This window comes from Artibeus jamaicensis, unplaced genomic scaffold (assembly GCF_021234435.1).
Source record: "Artibeus jamaicensis isolate MK-2021 breed Jamaican fruit bat unplaced genomic scaffold, CSHL_Jam_final contig_470, whole genome shotgun sequence".
Taxonomy (NCBI): domain Eukaryota; kingdom Metazoa; phylum Chordata; class Mammalia; order Chiroptera; family Phyllostomidae; genus Artibeus; species Artibeus jamaicensis.
Genome location: NW_026521849.1, coordinates 840,978 through 854,161, shown reverse-complemented (window position 1 = coordinate 854,161; position 13,184 = coordinate 840,978).

The window sequence follows — 13,184 nt, the reverse complement described above, 5'->3', positions numbered from 1 at the left end:
GACTGTTTTCCCAGGCCACTCTTTACATAGACAATCCAGGCACCCAGTATTTCTGAGGATCCTTTCTTGTATTTTCTATTTACTCTCTGGCTGTTTCTTACCCCTTCCTTCTGTTCTTTCTTCATCTCCCTTCCTCCCCACCTCCACCCCAGACTATGGACTATTTCAAGTTCATGGCAAGTTCATCAAGTTCCTGTTCTCTTCCCGGCATGAACTAGTCAAAGCAGGTTAATCTTTCCAGTTTTGCATCACATGGCATTCCTCAGCCAGTGAAGTACATTTCATAGAAACTGGGCTACTGGCTTCCAAGGTTAGGGACTCCAGTCAGCCCAGAAAAATGTTCTGAGTCTAGCTGGCACTACAAAGCTCCTCGCTGTCTAGGGAATCAGGCTCAGCTCTTGTTCCCACACATCCTGTCTGTCCCAGTCTGCTAGCCCTGGTCTCTGTGCTACCTCCTCTCCCCTCACAGTGTCCTCTCTCTGAGGGTCCAGGAGAACCCTACTCTCCTCAGTTACAACTGACAGTCTCTCAGACTGGGTAGCTGGAGGCAAAGGGACAATAAGATCATGTATTTCATCTTTTCATGAATGAATGGGTTTAGAGCACCAGACAAGAGAGCCACAGTTTTTACCATCATGGAATTTAAATTCCAGTGGGTGGGGAGATAAAATAGTATCTACATGAATATAGAGGGTAATTTATTGTTGTGGCACCTTTTATGACAGAAATATAATAGGAGAATCTAATGGAGTAGCTTGGGATGGCAGGTGGGTGCCTTAGCTGAGTGGTAGGAAGTGCTCCTTAGGGAGTGGAACTTGAGCAGAGCCCTGAAGACATGCTCCATACATAGGGGTGGGGGTCGGGGGTAGCACCCTGGACAGACCAGACCCTTTGTCCCAAGACCCTGGGACAACACAGAGCATGGAGTGATGGAAAAACTGAAAGGGGGCCAGTGCGGCCAAGCAAAATGAGCATGAGAGGGTGTGAGGGGAAGAGAGGTCAGAGACATGACTGTAGGAGGGAAGCTCATCACGGTGGGCTCTAGAGTCCAAGGCCAGGAGTGGGAACTTTATTATCAAGGTCACAGGAAACCATAGAAGAGTTTAGGCACAGAATTGAAATGAACCGACTTGTGGTTTTTGAAGACCCACTGGTGACCTGTTGGAGTGCAAGTGCATCTCACTGCATTGTCTGTCAGAACCTCGTTCTTCCCCAGGTCTCAGGGGAAGATGGAGAGACCCTTAGGAGGACCTGCTGTTTGTTAGTTATCCCTCCATTCTCTCTCCAGGCTTCACTGCTCCCCCTCCACCTCTGCTCAGACCTGCTGTCTGGGTGAAGAGGAGCAAAAAGGAAGACACTGATCTTTTCTCTTGACTAACCTTACTTGTGTCAGTTTACATTGTTTTCTATAGATGTTCATAACATTCCAGATTTGAGTGAATGGCACTCACTGGCAAGGAAATGTCAGGAAAGGAGAGTGCTGCTTTCCTCCTTGAATCTTGTCTCACCACCCTTTCCTACATAGGAAGCACTGCAGGGTGTGACTATTACTGAGAAACCTTGATCCTGGAGGAGCCCAATCGCAATTGGTTCCCATGACTTTTGACCCCGTTGTTACCTCCTTTCTGCCTCAGTCACCTAAGGGGCACTCCTGTTTTGCTCCTCCCCAGGTGTTAAGCCTTTATAAACAGGAAGAGAAGGAGGAGTTTCTGGCTTGGGAGGACCAAACTGGGGCATAGTTGAGTGCTTCCTCCTTTTTTCCAGCTGGCCTCTTCCCCCTTCCCCTTTTTACAGTAAGCTCCCACAGCTCCAAGACACACCCACATCCCTGCCCAGCACTTTCCTGGGCCATCAGGGAATCATACTGAAGACAGAGACTCTACTCTGCCCTGCAGAGTCTTAAGAAACTTTCCTATAGGCCAGTGTTTGTTTCCTAGGACTGGCTGACTACTCCTGTTAGTATCTCCAAAGAGCCAAGGATAGTGGGGATATTTGGGGAGAGGATGTATGGGATGGTATGGAGTAAGCACTTTAAAAAAGCGTATTTAATATAATTTTATATTTGAAAAGAAAACTTGAAACAGTTATTTTCATGATATGTATTAGTGAGAGTCAGCTTTGGGTCATTTGACTAAAGGCTGAGAGGTACTGAGAAGGCAGGATGGCATCTCATGCTCAACTCAAAGAAGGACCCTCTCTCCAGGATTTCTTTAGGCTGAGCTGCAAGCTCCTATAGACAATCCTGTCCCAGCTCAGCAGCTCCTTCACTGCCATCACCAACTGCAACCTGAATGGGACCGTGTGCAGGACTTCAACACACAGATTTCAGAGCCATACTTATATCCAGATCTTGATTCCCATCCCATTACTAGCTATGTGTTCTTTGACAAGTTACCTAACCTATAGTTAATTCACTAAACCTGAAATTTCAGGGGTTAAGAGCATAGACTCTGGAGCCAGCTGTGTGGCTTGGAATCCTGGCTCTGCTACTTGTTAGCTGTGTGACCTTGGGTGGGGTTCCTCATCTTCTCCAGGCCTCAGTGTCCTCATTTGAAAAAATGGAGATAGTAATACACCTGCCTTAGAGGTGTGCCGTGAGGATTTAAATGAATATGTAGACATATGTGTGCACATGTGTGTATGTACATGTGAACATATATGTATAAATATATGTGTGTGTGCCTGGCATACTTATAAGTACTGGCATACTTATAAGTTGTTACTATTATTTTATTTTTGTTTAGGATAAAAGTAAATTATATGTGAGGAAAATAAGTCAAATTAAAAAAATCTGTAAGTATATCATAATGCAGATTGTACATGGACATAGTAAAAGTTGAGATACATATCTGAAAAATGAAGAAACACTAGCTGGACCACAGCATTCTGTCCTCTACTTCATATCACACTGGTTCCTTCAGATTGTTTTCAATCTTACCTTGTTACTTCTTTTCTTTACTAGATTATCCATCCTGTGCCTCATAGAAAACCAGCTTCTGTTGAGTTTGTCCTCTAGCCCTCTCATCCTTTCTACTTCCAATAAAGATTCCAGAGTCTCTAAGGGAAGATACCTGTTATGTCACAGATTAGTGGTTCTCAAAGGGTGGGCCTAGGGCCAGCAAGCATCAGCAGCACCTCCTACCCAGACCTGCTGTATCAGAAACTCTGGGTATGGAATCCAACAATTTGTGTTTTAATCAGCCCTTCAGAATATTTTGGTACATGTTAAGGTCTGAGAGCCACTGTAACAGAGGAAGAGTGAGTCTGGTGACTGTTTTGGGGTTGCTCAAGTTCACAGTCCTATTTTGGATACCTGGTGTTCAGTGATACCATACGGCTCAGTTGTGAAGATAAGAGCCAGATGGGGAGATAGATGACCACTCTGAATACCTTTTGGCCTGGTTCCTTCCTGCACTTTCCAAAGTCAGAGTTTAGAGTTGTCAGCCAAGCATTTGGGAAGATAACCTGGATCCCCACGTAGGCTCTGTCTGATCAGCTGGGAGGCCTTGGAAAGTTACTTTCTCTTGACTTTATTGTGGATTGTAGCCCTCAGTGAATACAGCAGGATTGTTTGGGGTAAGAAAGGAGGTAAGGTATGTGAAAACACTTTGTGAAACTGCAAATACTTCTCTGTTGTAAATTGTAACCAGACAACTACACTTTTTATAGGAGCAATTCTCAACTTTTTCCCAGTGGACACACATGGGACTGATTACACTCACCTGCTAGACAGACTCCCAAATCACTCCAGCTGCAACTTGTCCCATCTCTCTCTTGCTCAAGAGAGGGAATGGGCATAGACTCTGAATTGGAAATTCCAATGGGCAGAAGACTTGTCTCTGCCTTGTGGCCATGATCTTATCTGCTCCCTTTCCCCAACTGTAGCCCAGTTCAGCACCATGCAGTCTCTCTGTTAGCATCTCTGTGACCCTGCTCTCTTTCTGTGATATTTCCTCTTCCTGATTACATCTGTCCTTTGTAGCTGAACCTCTTGCCTTGTCCCCAGCAGTGTGGCCCTCTCCTGATTTCTTTTATTCCATGTCATCAACAGTCTTTTCCCAGAGCACAGAAAGCCATCTGGGAACCTTGCTTTATTCTGAATTTTTGTTGGGCAAGAGAGCTGTAGCTTCCAAAAGAAAGTCTTCAGGCACCTTAATGAAGTAGCAGAGTTGGAGCCACTTCTGCCCCATCTTGCTCTGCTCCAGGGCCACATCTTTCCAAGACTGTGTGTCTTCAGCAGAAATTCAGTAGTTGGTTACTTCTCTGTCTTTCCTCAGGAATCTCTTCCTTGGCAACTCCATCTAAAGGGGTCCTCCTCTCCTCCTTATTACAGGACTCTGTTCTGTTTTCTTCATTGTGCTTTACCCAAACCCAACATTGTTTATTTACCTTTTGTGTGTCAGCAGTTCTTGGTAATTGGGAGGTGCTCACTGTTTTGGTATTATACTGCCCCAGTAAAACTTTTTGTTGCATCTAATAATTAGAAATGCATATGTAGACATCCTTTCAGGTTAAACAAACTATTATTATTATTATTTGTTTGGTATTTGCTACCTCTCACCACTCTTTGGCCCAGAAACAGGGAAGAAGAAGCCACACTTACATGATAAAAAAGAGATAACTACCCTGGCTGGTGTAGCTCAGTGGATTGAGCATGGGCCTGGGAACCAAAAGATCGCAGTTCGATTCCCTGTCAGGGCACTTGCCTAGGTTGCAGGCCAGTTCCCAGCAGGGGCCAGTTCCCAGCAGGGGATGTACCAGAAGCAACCATACATTGATATTTCTCTCCTTCTCTCCTTCCCTTCCCTTCTAAAGATAAATAAATAAATAAATTTTTAAAAATTATAATAAGCTGAAGTATTTTATTAATTCAGTTATGTAGTAGTCATCTAAAGTGTGTCTCATTCCTGCGGAGTCCAAATGCTAGGCCTGAAGGGGTGTGGCAGTATTCCTCAACTTCAGTGTTATTCTAGAATATAAACTTCATGAGAGCTGGTAGTTTCTCTGTCTTGCTCACCATAATGTTCCCTGCACATGGAGCTGGTACTCAATAAATACAGTTGAATGAACAAATGAAAGAGACAGATAAGGATGCAGGTGAGTGTCTATATCTCTGGAGAAGAGACTGGATCTTTGCCTTCCTGAAGCCTTGCAGCCAGAGCCTTCTAGTAGAGTTAGCACAATGGGTTAAAGGATATGAAACATTTAGAACAGTAGGTTCTCTATAATGTTTCCTGTTCCCTCAGGACCCAGGCGAAAGCACCAGCAGACCTAGTTCTCCTCACAGGGTCCTAGCATTTATCCCTTTAATGTTCCTTGTACCAAACCCAGAGACCATTGGACACAATTCCGTAACTGCTGTCCCTGAGTTCCACACACTGGATCCTGATTTTTGAGGAAGCTGGTGGAATAAAAGGAGTGCTGGACCTGACAGACCAACATAGATTCTTGTCCAGGTTTGACCACTGTGTGGCTGCGTATCTTTGAGGAAGGCATTTAGCCTCTCTGGACCTCAGAGTCCTTACTTATGAAGAAGGCATAAGAAACCAACCTCACGGGATTGTTTTATGACTCAAATGTGGTAATATGTGCAGGAGTACTTTTAAAACTGCAGAACACACTGGTTCTTATTGAAATTATTGTTGTTAACACTGTATGTGAAGGCAGTTACCAGCATGCCCAGAGCTATGTGTCATTCCTAGCCCGTTAGCTGTGGCTCTAACCCTTGCATGTCAGAATACAAGTGATTTAGTGAAATTATTATACAGATAGCCTTGAATCTAGTTTATTTAAAAATATCATGAGATATAATTTAGAAACATTTATTCTTTATTATTAGTGACAAATTATTTACCAATGATTTGTATTAATATCATGAGTTTAGGCAACAGAAACTTGTCCAGCTGATTAAGCAAAAATAAAAATTTATTGGCTATGAAATTTAAGAGTCTGGGGCAAAGTGGTGGCTTCAGAAATGGCCAGATCCAGGAGCTTAAATGAAGCTTAAATGAAGCTTTGCTCAAATAAACTCCAGGTGTTCACTCATGGGAGGTCACCACACAGCAAACAGGTTAGCAGAAGTGAGGACAGTTTAATCACTGGCCAGTTGAATACCAGAGCATTTCTCTACTCCAACAAGCAAGGTCAGTTCTGTTTGGTATTGTACTTCCCACTGCAACTTGTTGAATCCCTCTACCAGTTTCTCTCAAGTACCCATTCAGTTTTCTTAATCGTTTACTCTTCTGGCTTTACCCCTCCACTGGGAATGAACATTTCACCTTGTTTCCCCACTGGTTGCTCCTGTGGTCACTTGGGCCTCTCATCCCTTTCCTTTTCTGAGTCAGATTTCAGAGTGCCTTCTTCCAGGACTTGCTCACTAATTTGGGCATCTAGCCTCATCCCATTCCCAAGCAGATGGCTCTCGGAGATCAGCCCTAAATGGGCTGGAATAAGGTGCAGAGACATAGGCACTTCTGCCATCTCAGGGTCTCCCATGAGCTAAGAGTGTTCACACTTGAACTTTCCTTCAGGAAGGGAAAGGTCAAGAGTTGAGCTCTTTCTCAGACTACTCAGACCTCTCTATTTTCCCTAAAACTCTGTTCCCACAAATCTAATTAATCTCTAGATCCCAAACCATGAATAGTCTTTCAGATTTTGTTCTGCTTTCATAATTCAAGCTTCCTTTTTGACGTCATTCCCTGGGCTGATTCTTCCAAATCAACTTGCGTGCTATCAGTTTTCTCAGGTACTCCTGGTCACACTCCTCGCTTGGCCAGTTTTTCCGAGTCAGGATCCAGATGAACTGGTTATTTTTCAGCTCCGCCTCACAAACCTCTCTAAATCTCTGGACACATAAGCACCCCAGAAGAAAGTGAGGCCACATGTTAAAATGTTCACAGAGGGCCAGGGGCCTCAATAGCCCACTGCTGTCTGCAGGCAGGCTCTGATTCTGTCTCCCAATGTCCTATCCCCTGCCTTTGCACTATCTCTGCCTTCTTCTCACCTCTTCTCTGCTTACATACACACACATGTGCCTGTGTCAAATGTCATGGAAGCCATCTGACACAGACACATGTGACAGACTGATTATGCTTTCTCTGTTCACAGAACTGTGTCATCTTGGCCCATTGTATATGTCCCAGAGCCAAAGGAACCAGGGCACTTGGCCCCCTGCCTCACAGATCCACCCCCTCAGGATCCCAGCATCTTATTTTCCCTTTACTTCGTTGTCAAACTGCGCTCTCCTCCAGGACCAAGAATTCCTAGCCTTCCAGTCACCATTTCTCTCCAGCACAAATGCGCTTCTATGTAAACAACAGCAGGGAGAAACCTCTCTCTGCTACATTTTATTACATCATTTTACCTTTATGCTTTTCTTGAATGTTCAAACACTGTGGATTTGGTTAAGAAAGGTAAGAGATGGGGAGATGGAGCATTTCTTTACCCCTAAAGTGCTGGAGAGGTTGTCTGCCCCAGTGTGTCCCCCATAGCCCATGTGTATGCCAATCCACTGGGGCTACATTGAGGGTCTCAGGCCTCATTTGAACTCTTTTTCCTGATGGCAAGTAGTACATGCCTAGCTTCTTCCCTCCGTTTGTTACTTGGTGTCAGCTGCAGGGCCAGGGTTGGAAGAACCACCGCTGGGGATGCAGGGACTTCTGTTTTGTGAGCCTTTTTTCAAAAAGCTGGATTTATGCTCTTACACTTTGGAGAGAAGTTTGGCAATTTCTGCTGAAAATACACACGTCATGCCAGCCAGTATTTCCCTCCTCCAAGGAACTTTGCCATATATGCACCAAGAGATATGCATAGGGGTATCCAAAGCAGCATTGTTATGCTAGTGAAAAGTGGGAGATTATCTAAATGTTTATAAATAGTAGAATGGAAAAGTAAAGTGGCTTAGGAATACAAGGGCACAGTATTATTCATCAGACTAAAGAAATGTATGAAATCTGTAAGCTTTAGTGATAGGTTATCCAAAGGTTAGATATCAAAGGTATGTTGAGTGGAAAATAGCAAGTTACAGAATGACTTGTGGCATATGATATTTATGGACATTAAAAAAACACAAAAGAAGGCCAAATGGTGTTTATGGATTAAAGCACAAAGTACATTTTGTGGACAAGAAAGACACACTTAAATTCCAAAATAATGTTGCCTCTGGTGAAAAAGAGAGGAAATCCAGCAAGGTAGAAGATCAACTTTAAAAATCTGAAGAAATGTGACTGTTAATAAGTATCCTTTCTGCATGATTATTATATCATATTTTTTATGCTTCTAAGTTTTCATACTTAAAGTTTTAATCCAAATTTTAAAATAATGAAGAAAGACTTGCTGCAACTGCAATAGCTTGTGAAATGACATATATTTTGGTTGCACATGGCTGAAAACCCAATTCAAACCAGCTTAAGTTAAAAAGAAAAATTTTGGGTTTTCAGATCTAAAAAAGCCCAGAGTATATCTATTCTGAAGGGATGTCCAATTCCTGAACTTGGTGTTTTGCAGTTCCACCTTCCTTTCAGTTGACTTCAGCCTCCCTCCTCAAAGTGACCCCCCAAAGCAATGGCCAGCATTCAATTAGGTTTAGTTCAGCAAAAGAGAGGTTCTTTCTTCCAAATGGTTAAAAGAGAAGGACTGGGCTAGTTTCCTTGGCCTAGATTGAGTCACATGCACATGTGCGAACCATAGCTGTGGTCAGAAGGGAACTAGGCTGATGGACCAGATTCTGGGTCACACAGCTACCTCTGGAGCATAAAGAGGAGAGTGATCTCAGCTCCACCAAACCACATCACAGAAGGGGCAGGTGGGGTGCTGTCAAGAAGACCAAAGCAACAAATGCCTGCCTCTGATTCCTGGCTTCTTTTTGAAAAGGGATTGCAGTGAACGTACTGATGAAACTATAACCTTCAAGTCCACTGATCAGTTTTGTCTTCCTTGCCTCCCTCTTATTGCTCTGTACTCTGCCTCAGTTGTGGGGTTCTGTTATGGGAATGCCCTGTAAATGTCAGAGCGAAGCTTTTAGTTGACTTCCTGTAAGCTATCAGCTCTCCACCCATGTCGAAGTCAGGGCAGAGCCTCTGCCAAGTCAGCTTGTTAGAATCTCAGAGCTGGATTTTGCAAGTAGGATGGAGTGGATGGATCGAAAATGCATATTTAATATAATTTTATATTTGCCAAATAATACTTGTTTAACGTAACACAACTGCAGACAATTAGCAACTTGTCAAAAATGTGCATATTCAATGACTGTGAAATACTGGTTCTCGGTATGGTATCTTAAGGAGAAAGCTCTGACATAAGTTTACATAAAACAAGTAACCCAGCTTCACATCAGAGTCCCTTTCCAGTGGAAGTTTACCCTCCCTACCATTAACATGAAATCTAGAAGGAGCTGAGGAAAACCTTCCTTTTCCCCACCCCCCTTAACACAATGCTCCAGGAGCCATTTATTTACTAGCAGATACAACACACATTGTGCTGAACTAGATTATACAAACTACATGTTATTGAGTACCCAAACAGCAAAACTGGGGCTTTGTGAAGCTCCCCTTCTAAAATAAATCACACAAATTATATTCACTTTTACCTTGAAGTGCTTTCTTTCTTTTTTTTAATTACATACAGGTTTATTTATTATTATTTTTTAAAATTAATTTATTTAGTTCTTTTTCAAGTACAGTTTTTTGTCTATTTCTTCCACCCCAGCCTCCCCCACCCCTTGCTTCCCACCTCCCTCCCATGTCCACCCCCCTTAGTTCTCATCCTTGTGTCCTTCTTATTTGTTCCTCCAAATCCCTCCCCTTTTTTCCCCTTCCCTTCCTTCTCCCCTCTGGTCACTATCCCCTTGTTCTCTATTTCAGTGTCTTTGTTTTTTTTTCTGCTTGCTTGTTTGTTTTGTTGTTTTCTTTCTTTTTTTTAATCCTTGACTCTATTATGGATGTCCCCCTGTTTTTTTCCCCATTAGCCTTCCTCCACCCAACCCCAGTCCCTCTGCCCACCCCCACCAACTTCACGACATTGTTGTCTGTGTCCATGGACTATGCATATATCTCTATATATGTTCTTTGGCTAATCTGTTCCAGTTCCTCCCATCCCCCAACTCCACTAAGATCTGTCAGTCTGTTCCATGTATCCATGCCTTTGGTTTTATTTTGTTCATGCCCTGAAAAACTTTCTTTAATATTTGCTGACAAGAATGTACACAAATGTACATTTATGTTTCAGGATGATGTAATCCAAATATAATTAGTATTGAGCTTCCCCTTTCTCCAGTTCATACAGTTTTTAAGATAAAAAATCCTACTTATATTTTGGATTGATATACCACCACCTAAATGTAGAGGAAGTATTCCTGGCCCATAAAGCAAGAAGAAAAACTACAGTTCAAAGAAACTTTGAACAAGAACAATGACTAGCATAAAGTGACAAACGTACTGACCTGAGCAGCACAATTATACCTTATCCATCTAAACCAGTTTCGTAACTCTTTATCTCATGGAGGAATAGTTCCAGTTTTTATGTCTCATACTTAATGCATCAAAAAGCTTTGCATTTGACCAGGCAGACTTTAAATCACATTTCTCACTTTTTAAAGATTTTATTTATTTATCTTTGGAGGGGAAGCGAAGAAGAGAGGGAGAGAAATATCAATGTATGGTTGCCTCTTGTGTGTCCCCTGCTGGAAACTGGCCTGCAACCCAGGCATGTTCCCTGACTGGGAATCGAACCGCGGTTGTTTGGTTCCCAGGCCCGTGCTCAATTCACTGAGCTACACCAGCCAGGGCCAAATCATACCTCTCAAGGTGTTCAAGCATCATTAAAGTTTAACTGAAAAATTTGAATCATTAAATGCTTCTACAATAGGTAGCAAAATGTTTTATGTAGCATCTCTATATGCAATTGCGTTCAGCAGAATAAGCACACTTTATCACTTCAGTAGATTGGCAACTCACAGACTTATTGAACTTAGGGCTCCTTTATACTTTTAAAACTTAATGAGTACCCCAAGGAGCTCTTCTATGTTTATATATGTTATAACCATATAACAACATATATGTTTGACATTGACATTTATCATATTAGACATTTATCATATTAGAAATCAAAACAGAAAAATTTAAATATACTAATCTATTTCAAAACAATAATAATCATAAACTCATAATATTAATATAAATAGCATATTTTCATGAAAATAATGAAATTTTCAAAAACTACCAAGAAGAATAGCATTGTTTTACATTTTTGCAAGTCTCTTTAATGTCTGGCTTAATAGAAGGCAAATATATAGTCTCACATCTGCTCTGAATTCAGTCTATTGTGATATCACAGGTCAGGTAGTCTCTAAAAAACTTCAGTGTACATTCACTCATAAGAGAATGAGAGTGAAAAAGCAATTAGCGTCTTGTATCATTATGAAAATAGCTTTGGCTTCATATATCCCTGAAAGGGTCTCTGGGCCCAGCAGGGTCTTCAGGTCCCACTTTGAAAACTGCTCCTGTGCAGGTATGACATACTTGAATGTGTTCTGAATCACTTTTTCCTTAACATGTGGTTTTTAAGAGAAGAAGGAAGGGAGGGAGGGAGGAACAAACTAAGAAATTCCTAACATATTTAAATGTTTAAAATAATAAAAACAGGGCATATAATTTCCAAATCAGCAATATGAGAAATGAAAATAAATAAAATAGAGGGGCTTTCAAGATGGCGATGGAGTAGGATGGAGCAGATACCAGTTCCTAGTACAAAAGGGAGAGAAACCTGTCCAATTGGAGGAGGAGAAGCCAGCAAGCCAAGCATATATGAAAACAAGGCACCAGAAACCTCGACGGTCACGGAGAAACCAGATGGTAGGGAGACAGCAGTGGTACAGTAGTCTCGGGGACAGAGCAAAGAGGAACAACAGGGATCTCCACCGGTGCATGGTTGGGGGACTAGCGCCCATCAGCAAGTGCCCAGTGGTGCCTGGGCCAATGTTCAGTGCCCGGACGGCTCTCTCCCTGGGATTTTTCAGCCGGGCTGGCCAAGTGGCCCAGGCAAAGAGGAGCAGAAGGGATTTCAGCCTGCGCACAGTTCGGGGGGACTAAGCGCCCAAAGCACAGTGTATCTGGGTGAGTGCCTGATGGCTCCTGGGCCAACGTTCAGTGCCTGGACGGCTCCCTCCCTAGGATTTTTCAGCCGGGACCTGCCGAGTGGCCCAACCAGAGAGGACCAGAGGGGTTTTCAGGCTGCGCACAGTTCCAGAGTCCAGCGCCTGTGTGCAGTGTGTCTGGGCAAGTGCCTGATGGCGCCTGGGACAGTTCAGTGCCCACAGGGTTTCCCCCAGCTGCTCCACCCCTAGGATTTTTTTGGCCGAGGTTGGCCAGGGGACCCAGACAAACACAGGAGCAGAGGGATTTCAGCCTGTGCACAGTTCAGGGGATCAGTACACACCACCGCAGCCTGTCATGACGTGCACACAGAATTTCTAGTTCAGCGCCCAGTCCTCAGATCAGCTCCCAGCTTCCAGCCCATCCCTCTCAGACTATCTAGAAGCCCCGGGTGCTGAGGGGTCCTGGGGAAAGAGCTGAGACCCTCAACCCCCTCCCTTTCTGGCCAAGCAAGGTGGGGTGCCAGGAGAGACTTGTTTGACAGAGTTTACGGAGAGGGTACTGAGGACAAAGGACCCCAACTGAGGACTCTGTGGTTGCCAGCCCAGGAGAACTGATAGGGACAACGTGGGGCTCTGAATCCAATAGACACAACAGCCTGGTCTGCTCCACACCCAGCTTGGCAGCGAACCCGAGATTGGGCAGAGGGCCTAGAGCTTCCCCACAGAATGGGGGCAGGTCTGTGCTCAATCCTGAGGGAACCAGACAACTAGGCTGGTGCAGGTGCCCGCAAGAACCGCAAACCAGCCCATGGTGGTAACCCCTGGGAGAGGAATGCTGTGAGGAAGTCCTAGTTCCCCATTGTAGGGAGCTGGGGAGAGGCACCAAGTGTCTGGATCCTGAGAGGCACTGGCAGAAAAAAATCACAACAATCGACCTTCAGCCAACTGCAGCCAGAAAAACTGGTTCGGCTAGTTTGAAACCAACAAGTGACGTTTCCTTTTTTGTTGTTGTTTTGGGTTTTTTTCCTTTTTTCTCTTTATTTTACTTTATTTTAGTTTTATTCTTTTTTTTTTTACTTTTCTTTCTTTTTCC